We start from the raw sequence: 15,805 nt of genomic DNA, 5'->3' as shown, positions 1-15,805 counted from the left end.
AGTAACAGCATATAGGGTTTGCCCAAAACGGAGCCCTCAGAAGCAGACGAGCTCAGTGGGAAACAGCCCTCCCTTTCAGCCCACCGCGTGTACTTAATGAATTTCGACACGTTCCCCATTCCTTTCTATCTCCCCTACCAAAATGAATAGAGGCAGGGCTCTACACTGAAAGGCTACGAGGGGAAATCTAAATGAAAGGAGATATTGTGTTGACACTATGGGACTTCCTGTCTGTATATTGTCTGCTTTCACAATATCCAATAACAGTGGGTCATGTTACAACGTTACAAGATAAGGGATCTAGAGAGCTGCTACAGTATATCTATTGTTTGAATAAGAGGAATTTTATCAACTGTGATCTCTCTTTAGGCTCTGGGAGGAACATGATTTCTAAGCCCATGTGAGAGCCATACTATGTGATCATGACACCAAATCCACAAGCACGACGAGATCACACGATCAGAGTCCAAGACCACACTATCAAGATAACGCCAATTCCTGGTACAACTGCAGTTTATAGCTTCAATTAGGCATTTCTCTTGGTGAGGTACATTTCACTATATCTAATTCCTCTCAGTTTATGCAACATTTTCACAGAAGACCCTCTGTGATTTGTCTAAAAGAGATGAAAGCACAGGCCTTTTTCAAAATAACCTGCTGTCTAATTAAGGCTGTAGACAGACAATAAGATGCCTCACTTGGCCAATTAGAGATAACAAACATGAAATGAAATATGTTTGGCTGTAACAGCAGCCATCTCACTCTCTCCATCCCTTTCTCCCTCTCTCTTCCATATATCCCTCTGTCTCTACACCCCACCCTTTTTCCAACTCTCCCTCTTAATCTTTCATCCTTCCCTTTCTCTCCATCTCACTCTCCATCCCTCCCTTTCACTATCTATCTCTTTCTCATCTCTCTCTCTCTAATCACTGCACAGTTGTGGGCCAGGCATGGCAGCGTGCCATCAGGATTGATTTGAAGACCCTCCTCCTGAAAAGAGGACAATGAGGCCGAGGAGGTGGGTGCGCGGGGGCTCGCTTCTGATTAAATTCCACACAATCTTTTCCTCAGAGGGTTCCACCCCCTCAACACATACCCCTCCGCATCCCACACATCAGCTGGTCACAATGATTATAATAACACCCTGTGCCTAGGTCAGACCTGGTAATGCCAGCAGTCACATGTGAGGGAGGTGATATAGTAGTGTTAGCATAGCAGGGGGTGATCTCATTGTCTGGTCTCTGAGGTGTTGTTTTATCTAATGGATGTGATGATACCAGACACACTGCCGATGCTTGACTGAAGGCCCTTTGACAGCCGATTTATGATCTCTTCATAATTTATTTATGATTTATTTGAGTAGGGACCCTTGACATTACTGTGCTGTATGTCTGAGAGAAGCAGTTATTGTCCATTTTTTATTTAACCTTTATTTAGCTTGGCAAGTCAGTTAAGAACAAAGTCTTATTTTACAATGACGGCCTAGCCCGGCCAAACCCTCCCCTAATAACCAGGATGACGCTGGACCAATTGTGTGCCACCCTATCGGACTCCCGATCACAGCCGGTTGTGATACAGCCCGGGATCGAACCAGGGTCTGTAGTGACACCTCTAGCACTGAGATGCAGTGCCTTAGACCGCTGCGCCACTCGGGTCAATGCCCTGCTCTCTTGCTGTGTTCCATGGGAGAATCAGTGGTGTTGTGCTGCCACCTTAAATTTCCTGACTTCTTTTCCATGCCCCACTAAATCATAAGATGTGGTTGTACTACTTCCTGTTGTTCTATTGTTCCCATTTCTCCAGATAGACATCAAATCTCCAATAACACCCTGTTGCCCAGAGTGCATTGCAGAGCTCTAATGTGGCTCTGGTCAAAAGTAGTGCATTATAAGATACAGGATAGGTTGTGAAATGAGATGCATAATGAGCGAATGGTATCTGAAACCCTTCCCCATTATATTAGATATTCAATACCAAATCCCTCAATGTCTGTCCTGAGATGTCTTTTGTCTAAGAAGCATCTAAGGATATCATCGAGAAAGGAACGACTCAGTGAGTCTGAATATCTAGTAAGATGCTTTATGGATTTCAGTACAAGCATTGTTTTATGCATTTCATTGTTCTTCATTCTGACAGTCTCCCAACAGTACCCCAGTCTCTCATGCAGTCATGGAAACCCCTGGAGTGTCTGTGCCAATGGTGCCAATATCCATCCCCGTCAGCTCAGAGGGAGCTGATGCCATTGTAGGACAAGCCTGGCACTGGTAGGGTTCCAGCAGGCCTGGCATGGGACACACAGGGGAGGGCATCCTAAATGGTTATTTGTGTGACAGTGGAACAGAGCTTAGCGCCATGTGTTTCTGAAGATCCCTTTGGTTAGAGGGGGAATGAAGGAGCCGTAATCCTGTTGCATCTCCATAATTCCTGCAGCAATTAACATTAATGAAGCTGGTGAAAAGGCAGATGGGATGTTAACTAAGGACCCTGAGATAAAAGAGGGTCATTTGTACCAATCTGTGACTGTCCTGTCTAAAATACGAGGAAACCAGAATCTTAAGAGTTCTCAAGTGTCTGCTTGTATTCACAGTGACATAATTTGAGGATTTTACTTTTCAAGGATAGTGTTGGTTTATTTCTGACTGTGTAAGCAAGCATGGGTTGATGGTGAGTATGGATGTGGTAGAGACTGGGAACAGCACAGCTGTGTGTGTGTGTGTGTGTGTGTATTCAAGTGTTTGTGTGTGTGTGCGCATTCAAGTGTGTGTGTGTGTGTGTGTGTGTGTGTGTGTGTGTGTGTGTGTGTGTGTGTGTGTGTGTGTGTGTGTGTGTGTGTGTGTGTGTGTCTGTGTATGTGTGTGTATGTGTGTGTGTGTGTGAGCGTGTCTGTGTGTGTTTTGGAGGTATTCCCCGTCTGTGTAGCCTACTTATAAGTGACCACTTTCATTCTTGCATGAAGAAAAAAAAGAACTTCGAGGCAGATGATCATATGTGCTTTTGTTAAAAAGTCATTAGGCGCATCTTTCATTTCAAGGCACAGATTGGTTCATGCTCCCTAATTAATTCAATTAGGCTGATTAAAGTGAGCATGATATGGACAAAATGAATATGTATGTATAAACTAATGTATATGCCAATGCCTGAAGATCACCGGGTTATGGTTAGGGAAATGGTTATCATTAAATGATGTCACAGAAATATCAAAACTGGAACATTTGCTCCGTTATTGCTTTGATGAACGTGTATACTAGCCAGCATGACCCGTCTTCATAAAAAGGACGCGTCTCCTTTAAGAGAAAATGGGGCGCAACATCTACAATGGTAGGGGTGCACAAACCGACTGAGAATGAAAAATAGCATCATATCTCTAGCACCAATTATTTATCGTTAACAATTCATCAACAGTTATGTTATAATAATCAAAAAATATGAACTTAAATCATTATACGAAGATTCATATGCAAGAACATTTGGAATGTGTCCCTTGTCACCCCTTTCACTGGCGCCGTCATTGTCTGGATACGGACTGTAGAGTGCGCTGCAGATTGCGTTGAATTAGCTGTTTGGTGTTGCCCATACAGTTTGGAGGCCATCCCCACACGTTCCGTATAACGGAAAGATACTGCAGCATCCTTTGTTTTCCTTCGCTGGGTATCAAGGTAAGGAATTTACCTATGGTTTACCATATGCTTGTCTAGTAGCCGATATATTCTGCACAGACTGGCGTTGCCATGCATTCTTGACTTCTTTCGTCCGTTTCCCTCAATTCTCCATCACGGTAGGCTGAATGGATTGTTTGAATGATGTCAACTAGCTAGCTAGATATTAAACACAAAATATGGAATAAAGTCAAGTCTGAATAAAGTCAATTTCAGAATAAATTCGTGAACATGTGCGACGTCGTGTTTCAACCGGCATGCAAGCACCAGGCAACGTTCGTGCGTACTCCACTGTTGTTTTTTTGGCTCACAATGCTCCATACAGGTTGTTGGTGGCTGTAATTTAGTAGCTACACTAGTTCTACAACGTTGCGTCATTACATCAGCCTGAATGAAGCAGCAGGTCACAACGAAACGATGCAACTAAACCTCAATGTTGCTCTTTTTTTTGCGGTTTAACATTCTGTCATTATGATGTTTTGGGTGGCTCGAGCGCTGGGGGATTGCGTAGTCAGCATCGTTATTGTATGATTGTATGTGGTTATGAGATGGGACATAATTCGAGTAATTGCCCGATAACAAGCAGGGAAACTTGGACTCGTCAGTCCACTGAGAACATGGCATACAGGACAATACAAGACAATCTCTTCTGAGATATTGTGGTGTTTGTCTGTTTTGACTGACATTTTTAGGCAGACACACTGTCTTTATTAAATAAGGGGCAAATTAGTGGAAATGAAGTGCAAGTGTATTGCATTGATTATATAGTAGCATTAGGTCTGTTAGCATCGATTGCCAATAGTTTAAAGCGGCAATCAGCAGTTGAAACATTAACTAAGTGTAGTCCCCGCCCCTGTTTCGGGTAAGGGATGGGGCTGGAGAATTGTAACAACTCTCAAATTCATAGACAGAGCTATGGATGCAAGTACTGACCGTCCATGATATCAACATTATAGTTTTAACCATGTTTTGAGGCTCCTATATAGTGTTTGTTTACATTTACTTTGTTTACATTTACTTTGTTTACAAACATTGGATTGAAACGAGCTTATATTTTGGGTCTGATGGGGTACAACAGTTGAACTAAGTTGAACTAACTCTGGCTGAATAATTTGATCTACAGTGCCTGGTACACAGCTGCACACAACAGGTTTAGTGTCAAAAGCTAAATATTGGGATTAGAATGTGTATGTGTGTGTTCGTTGGTAGGCTGGCGTGGAAAACGCATTTGGGTATTTTGTAACAGATTCTCAGGAAAATACGAGGGAAAAGCATTAGGCTTGTGTAACGGATGTGAAAGGGCTAGCTAGTTAGCGGTGGTGTGCGCTAATAGCGTTTCAATCGGTTACATCACTCGCTTTGAGACCTTGAAGTAGTGGTTCCCCTTGCGGCCTTTGTGGAGCGATGGGTAACGATGCTTCGTGGGTGACTGTTGTTGATGTGTGCAGAGGGTGCCCGGGTCGGGGCGAAGGGACGCCATAAAGTTAAACTGTTACACTTGGATGAATTTAGCAGAAACACTTTATTTGAATGTTCCGTCATACTGCCTGCATAAGTCATAAACATGACTTAGCTTGACATAATACGTTTCCTATTGACAGTATGTGAAGCATGATATGCTTATACCAGGTTTATGACAGAGATCAACAGTGTGAAGCATGCGGTCATAAATGTAATGTCAAGCCCCAAGTCACTTTTATTACACATCAAATGTGTGCATTAAAAGGTAAGCTACCATTTAAAAAAATATGCATTTGGCCCAGGCCTAATAATTTTAAAGGGATACTGCGAGATTCTGTCAATAATCTCTACAGGTATGCTAGCGTAATGCAACTGTATCTGTAGACTTCCAGTCATTGCGCTACTGCTAGTTAGCTTTGGCTCGCAAAACTAACTTCCGTCACACTGCACGCAGAGACATTAAAATGGTATCAGCGAGTTCTTCTGACTGTAGAAAAACGGCTTACTTGCCAGAATCTCACAGTATCCCATTAACCTCACTAGGGTATGTGGGACGGTAGCGTCCCACCTCGTCAACAGCCAGTGAAACTGCAGGGTGCCAAATTCAAAACAACAGATATCCCATAATATAAATTCCTCAAACATACAAGTATTTTACACCATTTTAAAGATACACTTGTTGTAAATCCAGTCAAAGTGTCCGATTTCAAAAAGGTTTTACGACGAAAGCACACCAAACGATTATGTTACGTTAGAGCCAAGTCACAGAAAAAGACAGCCATTTTTCCAGCCAAAGAGAGGAGTAACAAAAAGCAGAAATAGAGATAAAATTAATCACTAACCTTTGATGATCTTCATCAGATGACACTCATATGACTTCATGTTACACAATACATGTATGTTTTGTTCGGTAAAGTTCATATTTATATCCAAAAATCTGAGTTTAGGCGGGACGCTACTGTCTCACTTGGCAAAAAGACAGAGAAAATGCAGAGCGTCAAATTCAAATGAATTACTATAAAAATTACTATAAAAATCTAACTTTCATTAAATCACACATGAAAGATACCAAATTAAAGCTACACTGGTTGTGAATCCAGCCAACATGTCAGAATTCAAATAGGCTTTTCGGCGAAAGCAAACGATGCTATTATCTGAGGATAGCACCATTGTAAACGAAGAGAGAGAAGCATATTTCATGACTTACCTTTGACGAGCTTCTGTTGTTAGCACTCCAATATGTCCCATAAACATCACAAATGGTCCTTTTGTTCGATTCATTCCGTCGATATATATCCAAAATGTCAATTTATTTGGCGCGTTTGATCCAGAAGAACACCGGTTCCAAATTGTGAAACGTGACTACAAAATATCTCAAAGGTTACCTGTAAACTTTGCCAAAAAATGTCAAACTACTTTTGTAATACAACTTTAGGTATTTTTTTACGTTTTTTTTTCATCCAAAATTCAGAATGCTGCCCCCTACCCAAGAGAAGTTAAAGCTTGACACTGTTTTGATGCGTATTGCATAACAGCAATAGCCAAACATTTTAGGCAAAAATCCTGACTGTGTGCGTCATAGTTTGCTGACTCGAAACAACATATTATGACACCGTCGACACATTCTGTCCCTGCTGTATAATTGGCCAATTTGAATTCCCTTCTTGATCACATTAATATTAAACACTAAACCTGCCCAGTTGCTCACCAATAAACTCATCCCTTATCTGGCCTGGCCATGCACACCTGGGCTGGCACAGCCAAGACAACAGCAGCTGTTGATTCTAGTGTTCATCACTAAAACTTTTTAGTTGTGAGGAATGCTGAACCTTGAAGAATTGGAGAGAGAGAGAGATGTCTAACATATGGGTCTCACAGACAATGCCAGGTCAGTGTGATACATTATATTCATCTCACTATTCCCAGTTATCTGGAGTAGTAGGCTGTGCTATTATACACTACATGTTTGTTGTCCCTTGCAAAGGGATATCATTTAGGCTAGCCTACACTCTGCTTTGGCAAGCAGCAAGGGATAATGTCAAGAGGAACACAGAAATGCAGTAAATGCTAACTCTAAATTGTATTACCTTCACTAGGGAGTCATTAGCTTCACTCCTGAAAGTGTTATGACTGCTGCTTTTACTGAATGTCCATAGTGCTGCTGCCACTCTATGCCATAAACATTAACCAAAAGTACCCCCTTAACATCTGTCAGGTTTACATTAATAAAACAAAACATGAAGATGATAAGCTAGCCTACAGATTTTCTTGCACAGGGAAAACCAGTAAGTCACTTGAAAATATCACTTGTATGAAAATGTAGGCATGTTCCTAAAAACATTGAGGACATACAGTGCCTTCAGAAAGTATTCATACCCCTTGACTTATTCTACATTTTGTTGTTACCGCCTGAATTCAAAATGGATTAAATAGATTTTTTTCTCACCCGTCTACACACAATACCCCCTAATGACAGTGAAAACATGTTTTTAAAAATGTTAGCAAATTTATTGAAAATGAAATACAGATATCTAATTTACATAAGTATTCAAACCCATGAGTCAATACTTTGTAGAAGCACCTTTGGCAGTGATTACAGCATTGAGTCTTTCTGGGTAAGTTTCTAAGAGCCTTGCACACCTGGATTGTACAACATTTGCCCATTATTATTTTCAAAGTTTTTCAAGCTCTGTCAAATTGGTTGTTGATCATAGCTGGACAACCATTTTCAGGTCTTGCCATAGATTTTCAAGTAGATTTAATTCAAAACTGCAACTCTGCCAGTCAGGAACATTCACTGTCTTCTTGGTAAGCAACTTCAGTGTAGATTTGGCCTTATATTTTAGGTTATTTTAAGGTGAATTAGTCTCCCAGTGTCTGGTGGAAAGCAGACTGAACCAGGTTTTCCTCTAGGATTTTGCTTGTGCTTAGCTTCATTCCAATTTCGTGATATCCAATTGCGATCTTGTCTCATCGCTGCAACTCCCCAACTCGCTCGGAAGAGGCAAAGGACGAGTCATACGTCCTCCGAAACATGACCCGCCAAGCTGCGCTTCTTAACACCCGCCTGCTTAAGCCGGAAGCCAGCCGCACCAATGTGTTGGAGGAAACACCATTCAACTGACGACCGGCCCGGCACAAGGAGTCGCTAGAGCGCGTTGAGCCAAGTAAAGCCCCCCCCCCCCCCCGGGTCTGGACCAATTGTGCGCCGCCCTATGGTACTTCTGGTCACGATCGAACCCCAGGCTGTTGTGATGCAGTGCCTTAGACCTGCTTTTTTTATCCTAAAAAAACTCCCCAGTCCTTAGTGATTACAAGCATATCCATAACATGATGCAGCCACCACTATCCTTTCAAATATGGAGAGTGGTACTCAGTAATGTGTTGTATTGAATTTGCCCCAAATATAACACTTTGTATTTAGGACAAGAAGTGAATTGCTTTGCCACATGTTTTGCAGTATTACTTTAGTGCCTTGTTGCAAACAGGATGCATGTTTTGGAATATTTTATTCTGTACATGCTTCCTGTAGTGACTAGGTGTATTGATACACCATCCAAAGTGTAATTAATAACTTCACCACGCTCAAAGGGATATTCAATGTCTGCTTTTATTTTTACCCATCTACCAATAGGTGCCTTTTGCAAGGCATTGGAAAACAGCATTGGTCTTTTTGGTTGAATATGTGTTTTGAAATTCACTGCTTGACTAAGGAACCTTACAGATAATTGTGTGTGTGGGGTACAGAGATGAGGTAGTCAATCGAAAATCATGGTAAACAATTATTACACAGTTATTACACACAGTGACTCCATGCAACTTATTGTGACTTGTTAAGCAATTTTTTACTCCTGAACTTATTTAGGCTTACCATAACAAAGGGGTTAAATACTTAACTTTAGAAGTGAAGCTCTAAGCTGCTGCAAATGCATGACCTGGAACAATCTTCGAATCACATGAGCATCTTTACATCATACACTGAGAATCATCAGACTACTAAAGCAGAGAGTATTAGCCGACGTAAAAGACAAGCATTCCAACGAGGGGCTGTGTGGATCTTACACCTGTGTTTATCAACCTTTTCTGTGCCAGGGACTGGCAAGCTGTGGTTCTCCGCCTTGTAGCTGAGTTTAAAGCTATTCATTGAGAACTAATGAAATAGTGTCAACTCACTATCTGACAGAGCAGAGCAGTTAGCAACATCACATGGACCGGAGCTGATCAACGGAACATAGGGTTGAGAAACCTTATCCTACTCTACTCTACTCTGTTCCTCTGATGATGTAGAGGTTAACCCAGGCCCTGCAGCCCCCAGCACCACTCCCATTCCCCAGGCGCTCTCATTTGTTGACTTCTGTAACCGTAAAAGCCTTGGTTTCATGCATGTTAACATTAGAAGCCTCCTCCCTAAGTTTGTTTTATTCACTGCTTCAGCACACTCCGCCAACCCGGATGTCCTATCCGTGTCTGAATCCTGGCTTAGGAAGGACACCAAAAATCCTGAAATTTCCATCCCTAACTATAACATGTTCCCGCCAAGATAGAACTGCCAAAGTGGGCGGAGTTGCAATCTACTGGAGAGATTGACAGAACAATGCAGGCTTACTATCCAGGTCTGTGCCCAAACAATTTGAGCTTCTACTTTTAAAAATCCACCTTTCCAGAAACAAGTCTCTCACCGTTGCCGCTTGTTATAGACCCCCTTCAGCCCCCAGCTGTGCCTTGGACACCATATGTGAATTGATTGCCCCTTATCTATCTTCAGAGTTCGTACTGTCAGGTGACCTAAACTGGGACATGCTTAAAACCCCGGCCGTCCTACAATCTAAGCTAGATGCCCTCAATCTCACACAAATTATCAAGGAACCTACCAGGTACAACCCTAAATCCTTAACCATGGGTATCTCTTAGATATCATCCTGACCAACTTGCCCTCTAAATACACCTCTGCTGTCTTCAACCAGGATCTCAGTGATCACTGCCTCATTGCCTGCGTGCGTAATGGGTCTGTGGTCAAACGACCACCCCTTATCACTGTCAAACGCTCCCTAAAACACTTCAGCGAGCAGGCCTTTCTAATTGACCTGGCCTGGGTATCCTGGAAGGATATTGACCTCATCCCGTCAGTAGAGGATGCCTGATTGCTCTTTAAAAGTGCTTTACTCACCATCTTAAATAAGCATGCCCCGTTCAAAAAATATAGAACTAAGAACAGATATAGCCCTTGGTTCACCCCAGACTTGACTGCCCTTGACCAGCACAAAAACATCCTGTGGCGTTCTGCATTAGCATCGAATAGCCCCCGCGATATACAACTTTTCAGGGAAGTTAGGAACCAATATACTCAGTCAGTTAGGAAAGCTAAGGCTAGCTTTTTCAAACAGAAATTTGCATCCTGTAGCACTAATTTCAAAAAGTTTTGGAACACTGTAAAGTCCATGGAGAATAAGAGCACCTCCTCCCAGCTGCCCACTGCACTGATGATAGATCTGGATCTGGATCCCTACAAATCAGCTGGGCTAGACAATCTGGACCCTCTCTTTCTGAAATGATCCGGCAAAATTGTTGCAACCCCTATTACTAGCCTGTTCAACCTCTTTCGTATCGTCTGAGATCCCCAAAGATTGGAAAGCTGCCGCAGTCCTCCCCCTCTTCAAAGGGGGAGACACTCTAGACCCAAACTGTTATAGACCTATATCCATCCTGCCCTGCCCTTCTAAAATCTTCGAAAGTCAAGTTAACAAACAGATCACCGACCATTTCTTATCCCACCGTACCTTCTCCACTAAGGTCCTAAACGATATCATAACCACCATCGATAAAAGACAGTACTGTGCAGCCGTCTTCATCGACCTGGCCAAGGCTTTCGATTCTGTCAATCACCACATTTTTATCTGCAGACTCAATAGCCTTGGCTTCTCAAATAACTGCCTCGTCTGGTTCACCAACTACTTCAGTGTGTCAAATCGGAGGGCCTGTTGTCCTGACCTCTGGCAGTCTCTATGGGGATGCCACAGGGTTCAATTCTAGGGCCGACTCTTTTCTCTGTATATATCAATGATGTCGCTCTTGCTGCTGGTGATTCTCTGATCCACCTCTACGCATACGACACCATTATGTATACATCTGGCCCTTCTTTGTTAACAAACCTCCAAACAAGCTTCAATGCCATACAACACTCCTTCCATGGCCTCCAACTGCTTTTAAATGCTAGTAAAACTAAGTGCATGCTCTTTAACCGATTGCTGCCTGCACCCGCCCGCCCGACTAGCATCAATACTCTGGACGGTTCTGACTTAGAATATGTGGACATCTACAAATACAGTACCTAGGTGTCTGGTTAGACTGTGAACTCTCCTTCCAGACTCGCATTAAGCATCTCCAATCCAAAATTAAATCTAGAATCGGCTTCCTATTTCACAACAAAGCCTCGTTCACTCATGCTGCCAAACATACCCTCGTAAAACTGACTATCATACCGATCCTTGACTTCGGCGATGTCATTTACAAAATAGCCTCCAACACTCTACTCAGACTACATCCAGTTTGCTATCACAGTGCCATCCGTTTTGTCACCAAAGCCCCATATACTACCCACCACTGCGACCTGTATGCTCTTGTTCCCTGGCCCTCACTACATATTTGTCGCCAAACCCACCTAGTGGTTAGAGCGTTGGACTAGTAACCGAAAGGTTGCAAGATCGAATCCCCGAGCTGACAAGGTAAAAATCTGTCGTTCTGCTCCTAAACAAGGCAGTTAACCCACTGTTCCTTGGCCGTCACTGAAAATAAGAATTTGTTCTTAACTGACTTGCCTAATTAAATAAAGGTAAAAATAATTAAATTGCCTTACCTCCCTACTCTTCTACATTTGCACACATTGTACATAGATTCTTCTATTGTGTTATTGACTGTACGTTTGTTTATCTGTAACTTTGTGTTGTTTTTGTTGCACTGCTTTGCTTTATTTTGGCCAGGTCGCAGTTGTAAATGAGAACTTGTTCTCAACTGGCCTACCTGGTTAAATAAAGGTGAAAAAAAATAAAAAAAATAACCATTGTTAGCTTACTTTCCCACTTTCATGGTTAGTGTTCCTCCTTGGAAGAGAGAGGCATGTATTTTGGGATGCTGATGTTTTACGTCCAACATTCTGTTTTATTGCTTGGCGTCTTGTTGAACAGTAAGATCTGCTACAGCTGTGAGAGAGTGAGTTTCTGCTGTTTTCCTAAAGGCACGACCAGACAGTCAGGTCTTCTATCCCCCTCGTTCTTCTTGTCGTGCGCAACATGAGGTGCATCGTAATAGTCTAGAAGGGGCTTCCTTTCCCTCTCACTCTCCTCTTCATCTGCACTGATCTGAAAAGAAAGGGTAGGTGGATCGTGAAAGGAAGGCCCTGGATGCCTGCTGGGAATGCATAGTAGCCATCTGATTAATAGACTTGCATGTGGTGGTTTTAGTCATTATAAAACATTTTATTGCAACACAATCACTTGCCAATCAATAAGGGATAGGGTTAACAGTGTATGCTTTGGCTTTATGAAATAGCAGAGGTATATCTACCATGTACATGGTGGTCAATTTAATCTACTTCTGATCTCAGAGGACACAAAGCAACGTATTGTGGCTGTTACAAAGGTTAGTCTGGGTTCATTGAATTACACATCAAACAGCTAGTGATGTGCTATGTTCAGCAGGACCTGTACCACATGTCCTCTCTTCTATAATCTAGGCCGTTCCTTCCTCAGCCCCAGGGCATGATGTGGTGGTCAGCGAGACGTCACACATTTTGATTAGGACATTTTAAGGCTTCATTATTTGGGCCTAAATTGTTGAGTGTGCGTCTGGCTATGTTTGTCTCGAACATTTGGAGTCAAAGAATTGTTGGCACTGGCAGTGACATTAAATATCATGGTTCCTGGACATAACTATGACTGCATAGCTACTCTTCCTTGGGTCCAGCAAACACTGCTAACCAACAACCTCAGTTTCTGTACTCAAACAATAGTGCACTCTTGTACATGAGTACACTACAGTGTCTGAGGCATGTTAGCATGCAGTCTGAGGAGCAATAGAGAGAGACTGGGTCAGTCAGACAGCGTTCACTGGGACAGCTCCACTGATATGATCCTGGAGGGAGCAGAAAAATGGGGAGAGGCAGAAAGAGGGAGGAAGGGAAAAAGAGGGAGGAAGGGAAAAAGAGGGGTGTGAGGGGGGATTTAAAGTGGAGCAGTGGAGTTTTACTGAGACTGGTTATAAAGCTGGCACTCAGGAGGGAGGAGGAGGAGAGGTAGAGGAGGGGAAGGAGCGAGTAGAGTACAAAGACTTTTGGGAGTGGGCATTTACTGTAGACAGTAGGAGCCTTGAAGGTTGACCATAGACATCTCTAACTGTAGTGTAGAGAATCATTGTACCATCTAAACCGCTGTGAAATATATTTTCCATGACCAAACATATTGTATTTTCAGCTGTTTGAAGCTGGTGTACAAAACCGAAAGTAAGATGCAAAAACGAAACTTTAAAACGGGAAGCATAGAAATAGCGTACATAACCGATCTACTGCTTCTTAGACTTGCTTTCAATGAGAATGACAATCTATAACTCACATTTCTATTTTGAATTTTGTCTGGTCGCCCAAAAAAGTTACATATTGTAGCTGTAATGCGTTAAAACTAAGCTAGCTGTAATAAAGCCTTGCAGTTGCTGCTGATGCTCGTGAATTTTCTCTGGTGGTTGTACTATACTTGAGTTAATTTACTGTTTACATTGTATGATAGTGGCATTTACTGGCTAGGTTGTATTGTGTCACTGTTATAGGCGTTGTTAAAGTGTGGCTGTAGTCTCAGCCAGGCTAGCTATTTTTATGCCTGGGCTGTTTGAGTTGGCTGGGCTAATTCTGAGATTGCTGTGGTGATGATAACATTGTGGCTCATTAGAATTCTCTGGAAGGTTAGGCTATGTGAAAATGTAGCTGTGCAGTGTCAATTTAGGATTGTGATAATGCGACTGGTAATGTAGTTTATGTCTGCATTTTGTTACAGATACTGTCTCTGTTGTGTCATATCGGAGATTAAAGTGTGGCCATTTTAGTTATGGTTATGTGGCTGTCTCATGTTTCAGTTATGTTAGTGTGTACTACTGAGTCACTTTTGTGATAGTCTGGCCATTTAGGCTAGGTTGTGATATTGTGTTGATGGTTTCATCTTTCGGTTGTGATAGTGTGGCCCTAGTCTCATATTTCTCAGCTCATGTGAATCCTCTGGAGGCAATTTAGACCCATCTGTCTGATTCCTGACACATCAATGGAGAGGAGACGCAGCTGTATCGTGGCCCCTGCAGGCCTTTTCCCGACACAGTGTGTGTGTGTGTGTGTGTGTGTGTGTGTGTGTGTGTGTGTGTGTGTGTGTGTGTGTGTGTGTGTGTGTGTGTGTGTGTGTGTGTGTGTGTGTGTGTGTGTGTGTGTGTGTGTGTGTGTGTGTGTGTGAACGTGTGTGTGTGTGTTTGTTGTGTCTTTTGCCTCCAGTCAACGGTTGCCCTACCTGCTGCTTGTTTTTTTAAAGTCGAGTGCATCTGCCTCTGGAGAGACAAGAGAACTAGCTGATCTGATCATGTGGCCTAACACTCACCAGTGTGAGGCCTCCCGGATGGTCATTTGACTCCCAAAACCCCGATACCTCAACCATTCAACACATAACAGGCCAATCAAACACTCCTGAGCCCTGGAAAATAGGCCTACTAATAATTTGCATACTGTACACATTTAGTGTTAAGCCCTGTACAAGAACTCCTTGGCAGACACTGTGTATTTGCGTTTGATTGCGAGGAGAGCTACTTTCAGCGGCATTCAGGATATAGGAACCTCCTTTTTTCTGGGATGTGGGCCTAGGCCCAATGTCTTGTCATTTAAGTTAGTGTACATCTAAGCTACTTGACTTCCTGCCGTGCTGTTATGTGAGGAGGGTGCACATCACGCCCCTTTGTGCACACTGAGTGATTCTCAAAGGGCCGAAGCCTTGACAGTGAATCGTCTCGTTTTAGGATTAGATCCAGAGTGACATTTCTGTCCTGCTGGGGTTGTGCTTATGCCTCACCTTTGGTCTGCTTCTGCTTGGCGTTAAGCCTTCCTGTGTCTCAGGCTGTTATGTTGTGGCTTCTAAAGGCCTCTCAGGCAGACCTGTTCATATGCATGTTCAAATGCAAATCTCTATTGTTTTCACCCTCCAAGAAACAACAAACACTGATAGGCCTGGCCTACATAGGGCTGGGCGATTCATGGCTATATATCATCCTAGATGTTTTGTGTGACATTCATATAACCCAAGTATTGTTATTAGGTTTCTAAATCGTGATCCCATTGAGATTATTAAACCTGTCGCAGTGGTCACCAACCGGGTCAATCGTGATCGGCTAGTTGATCTTCAATGCATTCCTTGTCGATCACCAAACATTTCTGTAGAAAATCCAACGATAAAGGCTTGCGCTCCATTTTGTTATATTCGTGTTGCGATTTTGGCGGTAGGTGCACTTGATTCATAAGCCCTGCGCAGCGGGTACTCAGTGTTCACATTTTTAACCATTTAATTTGTTTCAAAAGATAAACTCTGCCTACCTGGCGGACCAGTGACTAAATCGAGTGCTGCGACTACTGCGCTGGCCAATCGCATAGCTCAAATCACCACGCCCACAGAACT

General features: G+C 42.8%; 1 protein-coding gene across 1 annotated transcript in view; it reads left to right on the top strand.

Annotated features, from left to right (window-relative positions):
• The first annotated feature begins 3,527 nt into the window (after window positions 1–3,527).
• Window positions 3,528–15,805, top strand: part of LOC139559840 (protein FAM110B-like) — a 44,874-nt gene continuing 32,596 nt past the window's right edge. The window contains exon 1 of the mRNA XM_071376214.1: window positions 3,528–3,656. The gene's annotated coding sequence lies outside the window, so the exon portion shown is untranslated. The remainder of the gene's footprint in view (window positions 3,657–15,805) is intronic.

Source organism: Salvelinus alpinus, chromosome 30 (assembly GCF_045679555.1).
Source record: "Salvelinus alpinus chromosome 30, SLU_Salpinus.1, whole genome shotgun sequence".
Lineage (NCBI taxonomy): Eukaryota > Metazoa > Chordata > Actinopteri > Salmoniformes > Salmonidae > Salvelinus > Salvelinus alpinus.
The sequence above is the reverse complement of the archived record's forward strand: the minus strand, read 5'-3'. Positions and strand labels throughout refer to the sequence as shown.